The sequence below is a fragment of the Pipistrellus kuhlii genome, unplaced genomic scaffold, assembly GCF_014108245.1.
Source record: "Pipistrellus kuhlii isolate mPipKuh1 unplaced genomic scaffold, mPipKuh1.p scaffold_m20_p_14, whole genome shotgun sequence".
Taxonomy (NCBI): Eukaryota; Metazoa; Chordata; class Mammalia; order Chiroptera; family Vespertilionidae; genus Pipistrellus; species Pipistrellus kuhlii.
The window spans coordinates 33,407,816-33,421,130 of record NW_023425449.1 but is presented as its reverse complement, the minus strand read 5'-3'; the positions used below and the strand labels follow the sequence as shown (position 1 = coordinate 33,421,130).

The window sequence follows — 13,315 nt, the reverse complement described above, 5'->3', positions numbered from 1 at the left end:
AAATATGTTGTCATGAGAATTTAAAAATAGCTTCAGAATGACAGCTGCTTGTTATGCTAGTTTCATAATTAAAATTGTTTAAAGTCACTAGAGTCATTCTGTAACAAGTACCTTAACAAGTTAATATTAAAATACGCATCATTTGAATGTAAAATATAAATGAATAAGGTGAAAACAAGCAAGTTAGAACACTGTGTACTCCAAAGAGTTAAAACAAGCTGTAGTCTTTGAGTGGTCACCCTCTAGAATCGTGTCTTCATAAATTTGATTCATTTATAGAGTGTTTTTGATGATAGGCAATTCTTTGTTGAAAGTTAAGTGCTCTTTTATATGAATAAATAAAAACGGCTTTGGTTTGAACTAATATATTATTTTGACAAATGTTTATTGGAAACCCAATTATGGGTTCATAAATCAGGGTTCTTTGTGGTACATCAGTTGAGCTCACCAGTGTCACCAGATGTCAGGGTGCATACCGATAGGGTAATTAAAACAACTCCGTGGAATGCTGTCCCTCTTTTATACAGTGACAGTAGACAAAAAGGAGGAAAAAATGGCTTATGTTTAACTCACTGAAAATGCTATTGTAAGGTGTGCTGACCATTCCCTCAAGAAAAAGATATTGTTTTCTATTTAGTTGAATTAGAATGGCAAGTTCAAGAATGATGCATGATATGTCAGACAGATGATCTTCATACATTCCTCACAATACAAAAAAGGGGGCTAAAAGAGGAAATGCATATTCATATATCCCATGATTGAATTATGTCTTAGAAGAATTATTCCTTTTTCTTTACCTCCTTCCTTCCATTACCTTTCTTCTCTTCCACTCTGCTTTTTAAATAGCTATTATTTCCTGAAGAAGCAAGTCCTATTATTTTTTAAAAATATATTTTATTGATTTTTTTTACAGAGAGGAAAAGAGAGGGATAGAAAGTTAGAAACATCGATGAGAGAGAATCCTTGATCAGCTGCCTCTTGCACACCCCCTACTGGGGATGTGCCCACAACCAAGGTACATGCCCTTGACCGGAATCGAACCTGGGACCTTTCAGTCTGCAGGCCGACGCTCTATTCATTGAGCCAAACCGGTTTCGGCCAAGTCCTATTATTAATGGCTAGTGTATCTGGGCCAGTACACATTCAGCTGAGTATTGCATGGACTAAGTTGTAAGAAAAATTACATCATAAAAGCTTACATTACAAAAAGAAAACAATTGGCAAGATATTTCTTAAACTTTACATTGGAAACACTTTTTATTCTTTGGATCTTTGGAAGTCCCTATTTAACCCAAATGTACTGACCCAAAAGGGAGGAGGATGAACACCCTGGCGATGGGCAAGAAGAGACACCTGATGGGTGGTATTGCTCTTATATCAATCAGGGGCAAAACAGATGTACAGTCCTTAGTTCATCCTAGCTTGATGCCTGTGTCAGTGGCCAGAGCTATTTCATGCCTGAGGCACATTTTAAAAAAATAAAAATAAAAGGAGGGGAATGAGGTATTAAATGAAGGCATATATTTGCATATTATAGCCAAAAGTGAAAATTTTCCTTGACATTTGATTGTCTGAACCACAGTGGAAGACGTAAAAAGAAAATCAGATCTGAGTGATTAGCATGATACATAAAATAAAACCTAAGAATTCTGTCTCATCAATATTGCCTAATTTGTTATAACTATTTTCAATCTTGTAAAATATCTCTTCCTTTATGGAGAGAATGATATGTATGACTTAAGATATTTAAGTATATTCTTTGGGCAATAAAAAATTTATGCTTTCTTGTACTACATAGCTAAAAGGGGCTTCTTACCCTCTTTGTTTATGCATCACTATTTAGCAGTGGAAACTGAAGGATCTCTGCCTGTCCCAGATTGCTAGACAGACTTCTGCATAATTCATCCCAAACAATTGCAAGTAACACGGGCCAGAACTTAAGAGATTTGCCTCCAGACCAGCCAGGCAGCTCCACGTGAAGTGCCAGTAGGGTAAGGCCACACATGCAGAGCTCTGCTATTGCTCTATAACTGCATTGCCCAAGCCTTCTGGCTTGGCTATTGGTGACAATGTAAACAAGAGGTGAATGACAGCTTAAAATGCTAGCTGTTGATCTACTTTAATCTTAACCCATGAAATCATGTCATCAAGACTGACTTAAAAAGGATAGTGTCTAAGTACAGCTGTTATTTGGGAAAGACAAAAAAAAAATGTTAGCATTGTATCAGAGAAAAGTGTTTAGAAAGAACTGAACTGGGAACTGAGTCTCCTAGAGCGTCTTTGATTTGGGACTATCTGGGCAGCCTCAGATAAAGAAGAGTTCTGTTTAAATGGGTACTTGAAGAACCCATTTCTATTTAATGAATCAAGAGACTCTCTTGCTGGGCTGAGTTGTATGAATCTGCATAATGTCAGCTTAGTGGACAGTTGTCAAGAACAACAGACTGCTATGAATATTGGCACAGCAGCAGGAAGAGTCCCACAGACTCACTCCCTCGTGAAACTGGTGAGAATTGTTAAAAAGCAAGCAATTAAAGCCTTTGGGGATGGTCCTAAGTATAAACAGCAAATGAAGAAACATCTAGTCAAGGAAACCTAAGAAATTTTCTATAACTTGAAAGTCTGTGGTATTTGAATCAAGACTACTCCCCTACCCCACACCCAGCACAGCGAGTCTGACACTGCACTGGAGACTGCTGCAGCCAGAAACACAGGGCTCCCTGTTCCCCAGTTCCTAGAGGGAGGGCTTTCTTCCTGGGAGTCAACGGGATTTCAGTGTTTCTCATCTAGCCCCTAGCTGCTTGTTTCTGGGAATATGTCTCAGGCAAGTGCAGTCAAGAAGTGGGGGCTCCCTTCTCTCTCCCAACTCTTACAGAGGCTCCCACTGTGGAGTGTCACCCAGAGAGAAGCTTGCCATTGTCCCTACCTCCAGCTCCTGAGATTTTTGCCTGGGGGAGGAGCAGTCATAAAACAGATAGGTCCTAACCTCTTCCAAAAAAAAAACTGGTTTTATTTGCAAAAGAGCTTGGAAAAGTTTAACCTAAGAGCACTCTCAAGTGGTTGGAGGTTGTGGTCAAAGGCAATTGAGAGGCGATTTGTGGACCTAATAAAGAAAAAGCCTAGCCTGTGGCTGGCTAGTTTACAGGAGAGAACTGGGAATAAGACAGCTGGGAGGAGCCTTCCTGGGGCCAAAACAAATATCAAACACTGATTTCAGAAAGTTTGGATTCATATGTAGAAGAATTTATGCCCCGGGGCTTTTTTATAAAAATAGAAAAATAAACCAATCGTCCAGCAATTAGGAAAATTTTAACAGCTGAGAGAGGTCAGAATGAAAGAGCCCTACCAAGTGTTGCTGTCATCTCAAAGTGACTGTGGGCACACCTAAAGCTGTGCCTCCCTGAAGAGCAACATCAGAAGCTTAACACTGGGGGAGTTGGGGGGAAGAGTGGATAAGGGGTTGGGAGAATAGAGACTTCACTAAAATAATTCAGACAATCACTAAACACATATGTAAAAAGGGGACCAGTGCCCAGAATAATTACAATATATTACCTAAAATGTTCAATTACAAAAAAAAAATTTTTATAAAGCATGCAAAGAAACAGGGAACCATGACCCATACTTCAGAAAACAAATAAAAGCAGGCAACAGAAATTTCCTGTGAGAGTAACCAGATGTCTAATTTAACAGGAGAAAGAAAAAAAAAATACTTCGAGAGAGGAACCAAGATGGTGGCATAGATAAATGTTGGTGCTCGCCACCTCCCAAAACCACAACTAAAATACAGAACAACCATCATTCAGAAAGCTGGCTGAATGAAAGTCCTATAGCTAAAGAAGTAAAGAAAAAAGCACACCAAGATTGACAGAAGGGACAGAGGTGGGCTGGTCTGACACACACGTGCAGCATGTTTTTAATCAGGAGAGATATGTAGGCTGCAGAGTCCTCCCATGATGAGCAAGGGGTCCCAGCCCCACACCAGACCCCTCAGCCCAGGGTTCCAGTGCTGGGAAGAAAAGTCTCCATAACTTCAGGCAGTAAAAACCAGTAAAGATTGTGGCTGAATATCACAGAGGCTGCTGGAGACCCAGGCAATCTCTCTTAAAGGGACAGAGTACAAACTTACTCACTCCCTCTGAGCTCCAGCAACATTGTTGGGGGATCCAGAAACATATGGGAAGGAACCAGATTGTCTGGCACTGAAGCAAGAACTCAGGGGCAGCTTTCTCTCAGACAGGGGTGTTCACAGGGGTAACTTTTCCTATGCCAAGACCTCCCCTGACACAGAGCTGACATGCAACCATATCTGAGTTTCCATAAGCCTGGCTCACACTGTTTATTCCACTCTAGTGATTCCCTGAGACCCCATCCCACCCAATTTGCAGCTCCACCCCAGCTTTTTGCAGCAGCTTTTCCATATAAATGGCCTTTACTGGCTCAGGCTTCAGAGATTTCCTAAAATCTCTCAAATAAGCAGCAGATGGCATCAGCATGCCCCATATCTATCAATAAGAGGCCCAAGACAGCCTGGCCTTACCTATGCATTTCCAAGCCCAACACAAGTAGCAGTCATCTGCAGATCGCTCTATAGCTCTCATCAGGTGGCCCCAGGCAATTGCTGACATTGCATCTCCCAGGAGGCTCCAGAGCCAGTGCACCCTATAAACAGCTTTAGACCATACCAGATTACAACTGTATACATCCATCATCAATACACTCAAGGGAAAGACTCAGTGAGCACCAAAGCCCCACTGAAGCAAGTCCTGCTCCACTGAAATGTCTCCTGCACAGCAGCTCTTCCACAGCCAATTTACCTGAAGGTCAACTCCTCTCGGTGACACCAACATCAATCAAGGCTCAACTACAACAAGACTGTGCACACAGCCCACACAGGAGCACAACTAGAGTGCCAAGCTCAGGTGACTGGGGAGGCTGAGTCCCTGGGCCCTACAGGACACCTATTACACAAGACCAGTCTACCAATTCCAGAAGATATAGCAACTCTACCTAATACATAGAAACAAACACAGGGCAGAAATTGGTTTGGCTCAATGGATAGAGCATCAGCCTGCGGACTAAAAGGTCCCAGGTTTGATTCCGGTCAAGGGCATGTACCTTGGTTGCAGGCACATCCCCAGTAGGGGTGTGCAAGAGGCAGCTGATCGATGATTCTCTCTCATTGATGTTTCTGACTCTCTAACCTTCCTCTCTGCAAAAAATCAATAAAATGTGTTTTTTTTTTAAAAAAGAAACAAACAAACAAACAAACACAGGGAAGTAGCCAAAATGCAGAGACAAAGAAACATGTCATAATGAAAGAACAGGAGAAATCTCCAGGAAAAGATCTAAATGAAATGGAAGCAAGCAAACAAATAGATACAGAGTTCCAAACAATGATTATACGGTTGCTCAATGATCTTAATGAGAGCTTCAAGAGACTTAGTGAGAATTTCAAGGATCTTAGTGAAAATTTCAAGAACCTTAATGAGAACATCAAAGACATTAAAAAGCATACACTAACTAAAATAAAGAATAATTTACAGGTACTCAAAAGTAAAGTAGAGGATTCTGAGGATCAAATCCACAATTTGGAATATATGAGGAAGCAAAAACACGCAAAAAGAAAAAGGAATCCAAAAATATGACGATAGTGTATGGAGCCTTTGGGACAACTTCAAGGGTACCAACATTCACATTATAGGGGTACCAAAGGAGAAGAGAGGGAGCAAGATATTGAAAACCTATTTGAATAAAAAAATGACAGAAAACTTCCACTTCCTGGTAAAAGAAGTAGATTTAAAAGTGCATGAAACACATAGAGTCCAAAGCAAGAGGAACCCAAAGGGGCCCACATCAGGATACATCATAATTAAAATGCGAAAGGTTAAAGACAAAGAAAGAATCTTAAAAGTAGCAAGAGAAAAGCAGTTAGTTACCTACAAGGGAGTGCCATAGTTACTCAATAGAAACTTTGCAGGCCAAAATAAAAAGACAAAGAAACTTTGCAGGGCAGAAGGGAGTAGCAAGAAATATTCCAAAAAAAAAATGAATAGCAAGGACCTACAACCAAGATTATTCTACCTAACAAAGCTATCAAGAAAAACCTAAAGGAGTTCATCACCACTAAAGCAATATTACATGAAATGTTGAATGGTATTATTTAAGAAGAAGAAGTAGAAAAAGAAGGAGGAGGAAGAGGAGAAATAGAAGAATATGAACAATAAAATGGCAATGAATAAATATCTACCAAGAATTGAATCTAAAAATCAAAATAAACGAACAAGGAATTTCATGAACAAAATAAACAAATAAATAAAATAGAACAGAGGTATGGAAACATGGAACAGACTGACAAATCTCAGAGGGAAGTGGGTAGGGAGGACGGGAAGAGATTAACCAAAGAAGTTAAATGCATTTATGCATTACCTATGTACACAAGCAATAGGGTGGTGAAGACATGAGGCAGGATAAGAACTGTGTGAACTGAGACATGGGCTGGGAGGGAGCGGGGGGTGGGGGGGTGATCATCTGTAATACTCTCAACAATAAAGATTTTTTTTTTAAAGCTCCATACAAGTCAGTAATAAAAGGACAAGTAAACTCAATTAAAAAATGAACAAAGGATCTGAATAGACATTTCCCCAAAGAAGATAATACAAATGGCCATTAGTGAGTATATAAACTGATGCCTAACATCATTAATCATCAGGTAAATACAAATCAACATTACAATAAGATACCATTTCTTACCCACTAGGGTGGATAGAATCAAAAAGTCAGATAATAAACAGTATTGGTGAAGATGTAGATCAATTGGAACCCTCATACACTACTGATAGGAATGTAAAATGATGCAGATGCTTTGGAAAACAGTCTGGCAGTTCTTCAAATGATTAAATGCAGAGTTACCATATGGCCCAGCAATTCTATTCCTGGCTATTTATTTACCCAAGTGAAATGAAAACGTAAGTCTATACAGAAACTTGCATCAAATGTTTATTTTATATCAGCATTATTCATATTAGCCAAATAGGGAAAACACTCAAATGGCTATTAACAGACAACTAGTGGCTTATTCATAAAATGGAATATCGTTCTACATAAATAGAAATGAGTACCAAAACATGCTACAGCATAAAGGGACTTTGAAAACATTATCTCAAGAAGCCAGTCACAAAAGATGACATCCTATATAACTCCATTAATATGAAAGTCCAAATAGGGAAATATATAAGCTTACGTCACATGTGTCAAACACAAGGCCCGCGGGCCAAATCCGTCCCGCCAGGCCTTGCAATGTGGCCCGCACCGCGCTGTCATCACTGCACTCCGCTGCGTTTCCATCACAATGACAGTTGTAAATGACTGTTCAGTAAACCATTCGGCCCGCGATTTAGGCTGGATTTTAGATTTTGGCCCCTTCTCTGATTGAGTTCGACACCCCTAGCTTACATAGTTAGAAAGAGTATTAGAGATTGCTTAGAGCTGAGAGTAGTGGAAGGGAAGATTGGGGGTTGTATTAGTGTTTTGCAGAGAATCAGAACCAATAAGATGTGTATATAGTTTCACACACACAAAAAAAAATAATAATAAAATAAAATAAAATAAAAAGACTTAAGGAATTGATACACAATTATGGAGGCTGGTAAGTAAAAAATTTACAGTATCGGCAGGCAGATTAAAGACCCATGATAACCTGATGTTTCTGATCAAGACCAAGGGCCAGAATCTCTGCTTGCTCAGGAGACATAAGTATTTTGTTCAAGTCTTTAACGGATTGGGTGAGGTCCACCCATGTTATGGAGGACAATCTGTTTTACTCAAAGTTCACCTATCTAAATGTTAATCTCATCTAAAAACACCTTCATAGAAACACTCAGATAGTGTTTGACCCCATATCTGCCAACTTGACACACAAGTTAACCAAAGTGATAAAAGTACAAGGGTTTCTTTCTCTTTGTCTTTTTTTTAATACTAGAAGCTCACTGCACAGAAATTCATGCACTTGGGAGGGTCCCTCAGCCTGGCCTGTACCCTCTCACAGTCCGGGAGCCCTCGGGGGATGTCTGACTGACAGCTTAGGCCTGCTTTTCATGTGCCTACACTGGCAATCAGATATCCTTAGCATTGCCATGGAGGTGGGAGAGGCTCCTGCCACTGCCGCTGCACTTGCCAGCTGTGGTTCCAGCTCAGGACTCCTGGCTGAGAGGCACTCCCCCTATGGGAGCACACTGACCACCAGGGGGCAGCTCCTATGTTGAGTGTCTGCCCCCTGGTGATCAGTGCGCATCATAGCAACCAGTCATTCTGCCGTTTGGTCAATTTGCATATTAGCCTTTTATTATATAGGATATTTTCATTGATGTCAGAGAGGAATGGAGAAGGAGAAAGAGATAGGGACATCAGTGATGAGAGAGAGTTATTGATCAGCTGACTCCTGCATGCCCCTCACTGGGGATCAAGCCCGCAAGCCCAGCATGCACCCAGACCAGGAATCAAATCATGATCTTCTGATTCATAGGTTGATGCTCAACCTCTGAGCCACCACGGCTGGCCAGGGTTTCTTATTAAGATGATAAAATGCTCAAATATTGACAGTGATAAAGGTTGAACATGCCTGTGAATACACTAAAAAAAAAAAAAAATTGAAATGTACACTTGAAATAGGGGAGTTGTATGCATATTGTATCTCAATAAATCTGTTTGTTTTTAAAGAACAGACTACCACAGTAATCTTCGTGAATTTTTTTAGAGCTCTTTCATCCACAGACCACCAGGAAAACACAAATTAGTCTCTGGAGTGGTGATCAATTAATTAAGCAATAGTTATTTACAAAGCCTTGTCATAGCACAGCAGTGAACACACAGATAGCCCTTAGAAGCACACATTGATGGATTAATTCGTTGCCCCAAAGATGAATCAGATGATTTTCTAAATGGTCTCTGGAATAAAATATTCTTTTCACTTTCCAGGGGCTCAGAAAAAAGAACAGTACTCAGCTGCTATAGGAAATCCCTGGAACTCTATGCAAAGTTCTCTGAGGAACACAGAAATATAATTCCTGGTCTATGTAAGCTTATAGTCTAGTTAGCAAGATATACTACTGGACACAAAATAAAAACAATAAAAAAAACTATTGTTTAATCTTAAAAGCAACCATAGCTAAGGGATTCTGTGGCCCAGGAAAAAAAAGATAAGAGAAATAATACTTACAAAGAAATAATTAATGAAATCCTACCATTCATAAATGTGCATGCACATTTATACACAGAGATCCATGCATACTTCCAATGGTCAGAAAATTATTTGCAATATAAGCCTTTATCCTGACCTCATTACTAACTAGTTGTATTTAGCAGAAAATATAATGATTATATTTCTACACATGAGGAACAATACATACCACACAAGAGTCTAATGAAAAACTAAGATGTTATATGCAAAAGGATTAAACTTCTTTGCCAAATAATTCTAAATTTTCATGTGTATTGCTATTTTATACATATGGAAACAATTTTACAAAAATAATGACATCAAGACCAAGTCAAAATATACACATACTGGAGAAAGAATGTAAAAAATAAAAAATTTCTTTTTTTTTTTTTTTTATTTTTTTTTTTTTTTGGAAATTAACCCTTTTTCTGATTAATCATTTGCAAATATGATCTCCGGTATGATGGGTTCCATTTTCATTTTGTTGATGGTTTATTTTGCTCTGCAGAAGCTTTTTTGTTTAACATGGTCCCATTTATTTTTTCCCTCAGAGATATGTTGGCAAAAATATTGGTACAAGAGATGTCTGAGATTTTACTGCCTATGGTTTCCTCCATGATAATTATAGTTTCCAACTTACATTTAAGTCTTTTATCCATTTCGAGTTTATTCTTCTGTATGATGTAAGTTGGTGATGTATTTCCATTTCTTTTGCATGTTTCTCTGCAATTTTTCCAACACTATTTATTGAAGAGATTATATATATTTTTTTTTTAATTTACAATTTTTTAAAAATATATTTTATTGATTTTATACAGAGAGGAAGAGAGAGAGATAGAGAGTTAGAAACATCGATGAGAGAGAGTCATCGATCAGCCGCCCCCCGCACACCCCCCACCGGGGACACGCCTGCAACCAAGGCACACGCCCCTGACCGGAACCGAACCCAGGACCCCCCAGTCCCCAAGCCGACGCTCCATCCACTGAGCCAAACCGGTCTCGGCAAGAGATTATATTTTATGTTCTTGCCCCTTGGTCAAATATTAATTGACTATAAAGGCATGGGCTGATTTCTGCGCCTTCTGTTCTATTCCATTGATTGATATGCCTGTTCTTGTGCCAATACCAAGCTCTTTTGATTACAATAGCTTTGTAATATAGTTTGATATCTGGTATTGTGATCCCACCAACTTTGTTCTTTTTTCTCAAGATAGCTGAGGCTATTTGGGGTCTTTTTAGGTTCTGTATAAGTTTTTGGAATATTTATTCTAAATCTGTAAAATATGCCATTTTATTTTAATAGAGATTGCATTGAATTTATAGATTGCTTTGGGTAGTATGGACATTTTAGTAAGTTAATTCTTCTAATCCATGAACACGGTATATTCTTCCACTTGTTCATATCATCCTCTATTTCTCTTTGCAGTGGCCTATAGTTTTCTAAGAATAGCTCTTTACCTCCTTGGTTAAGTTTATTCCTAGGTACCTTATTTTTGTGTTGCAATGGTAAGTGGGATTGTTTTCTTGGTTTCTCTTTCTGAGAGTTCATTATTGGTGTATAAAAAATGCCAACAATTTATGGATAATAATTGGTGTATAAAAAACGCCAACAATTTATGTATAATAATTTTGGCAATATGTTGCCAAGCTCATTGTTTTTAAATCTAGTAGTTTTTTTATGGATTTTTTAGGGATTTCTATGTACATTATTATGTCATCTGCAAATAATGACAGTTTTACTTCCTCCTTTCCAACCTGGATGAAAAAATAAAAAATTTCAAGAATAGTTATAATCTATAAAACTCTATCACATATAATGTCTTACTGATTTTTTACAACACCCCAGGAGATAGTTGTTACTATGTAATGCTCACTCTACATATAGAGAAACTGAGCTTTAGAGAGATTAAATGACTCATTTAGGTCTTCCAGGTAATAGTATCAGGCAATCAAACTCAGATCTTTGAATTTTCATATCAAAATTTCTACAATACAATATGTTAGGACACAAAACTAGTCTCAATAATATTAAGAATACTGAAAGCATATCAAGTATCTTATCTGACCATAAGGCTATGAAACTTGAAATCAATTACAAGAAGAAAATATGGAGGCTAAATAACATGTTACTAAATAACAAAATGAAAAGATAATCTACTGAATGGGAGAACATATTCACTGATACATCTGATAAGGGGTTAATATCCAAAATTTATATATAAAAAAAAAAACTTATAAAAATCAACCCTAAAAAAAAAAAATCCAATTTAAAAATGGGCAAAACACCCAAAAAGACACTTCTCCAAAGAGGACATACAGATGGCCGATAGACATATGAGAAGATGTTCAATGTCACAAATTATCAGAGAATTGCAAATTAAAACCACACCTGTCAGAATAGCTATCCTATATAATAAAAGCCTCGTATGTGAATTGTTTAACCAGGAGTTCAACCAAAAGTTCAACCGCTCACTATGACATGCACTGATCACCAGGGGGTAGCACGGAACATGGCGGGTGTCGGCAATGCGGCATTGGCAGCAGGTGGCATTGGAGGTACTGCCAGCCACAATGGGCCCAGACAAGAGCAGGACTGATGTGGAATGGTGGAGCAGGTGAGCAGGCAGCACCAGGCCAAGGCGGGTACAAGCAGGAGCCTGATAGCCCTGCTGATTGCCTCACACGCAGCAACCAGCAACCAGCAGCAGGGGGCGGGGCGGCCACCCAGCTCCCAGGCACTGAGGGAGCCAGGTGGGGGCCTGATCCTAATTGATCAACCTGCAGGTGGGATGGTAGCGCATATGAGGGGGCAGCGCCAGGCCATGGCAGGATGCCAGGGATGGCAGGGCTGCAAGGCTAGGGGCATGAGCTGGGACCCAATCCCCACAGGCAACCCCAAGAAACCCTATCCATGTATGAATTTGTGCACCAGGCCTCTAGTCATCAATAAATCAACAAACAACAAGTGTTGGAGAAGATGCAGAGAAAAGGGAACCCTTGTACACTATTGGTGAGAATACAGATTGGTGACCACCGTAGAAAGCAGTATGGAGTTACCTCAAAAGGTTAAAAATGGAACTGCCTTGTGGCCCAGTGATTCCACATCTGGGAATTTATACAAAGAAACCTGAAACACTAATTTGAAAGAATGTATGCACCCCTATTTCATTGCAGCATTATTTACAATAGCCAAGATTTGGAAATAGCCCAATTGCCCATCAGTAGATGAGTAGATAAAAAAGCTATGGTACATTTACATAATGGAATACCTCTCATCCATAAAAGGGAAGAAAATTTTACCCTTTGTGACAGCATGGGTGGACCTGGGGAACGTTATGCTAAGTGAAATAAGCCATTCAGAGAAAGACAAGTACCATATAATTCTACTCATATGTGAAATTTAATGAACAAACTGGACTAATAATAAGCAAAAGAGAGAGACTCAGATAAAGAGCAGGCAGGCAGCTCTAATGGGGGGATAAGAAGAAAAGAAAAAAGAAAGAACTCATAGACACAACAGTGATGATTGCAGGAATCTGGGGTGGGTGGAGGTGGAAAGGGTTAGGAGAGGACAAATGGTGATGAAAAATACTAAAATAAAATAAAGAGAAAAATAATTTTCTACAATACCATGAAAAGCAATTGGTGGTTCCAGCCAAGCACTAGAACTATTTAGAAAGGTGTATATGTCTATACACTAGATATCAAAAGAAAATTTTTAAAGAGCAATTACTATAGCAGTAAAGCTTTCAAGTTCCAGATTAGGCAAAATGGAAATATAATAACATCCCTAAAAACTATAAATTTTTATTTTTTCTGTAGTCATTTTCTACCATCAAAGCAATATTTCTAGGAGAAACTACAAATTCCCTATATTCTATGGATCTTTATGTTCTATGAATTAAGGTTTAATACATACTAAGTTTAATAATTGTTAAAAGTACTTTGGTCTTACTTTCACAAAATAAGACGTGCATGTCTTAAAACTAATAAATACAGCTTAAATGCAGAATTTTCTCCATAACAAGCTGAACCTACTATCATAATGTAGTCTCTTCCCACTTAGAAAAACCCAACTTTTAATATATTGTGATCATG

The 13,315-nt window shown here is 38.7% G+C and overlaps 1 pseudogene; it reads left to right on the top strand.

Moving 5' to 3' along the window:
• Positions 1 to 1,325: 1,325 nt before the first annotated feature.
• On the top strand, positions 1,326 to 1,471 carry LOC118718690 (annotated as a pseudogene).
• Positions 1,472 to 13,315: the final 11,844 nt, after the last annotated feature.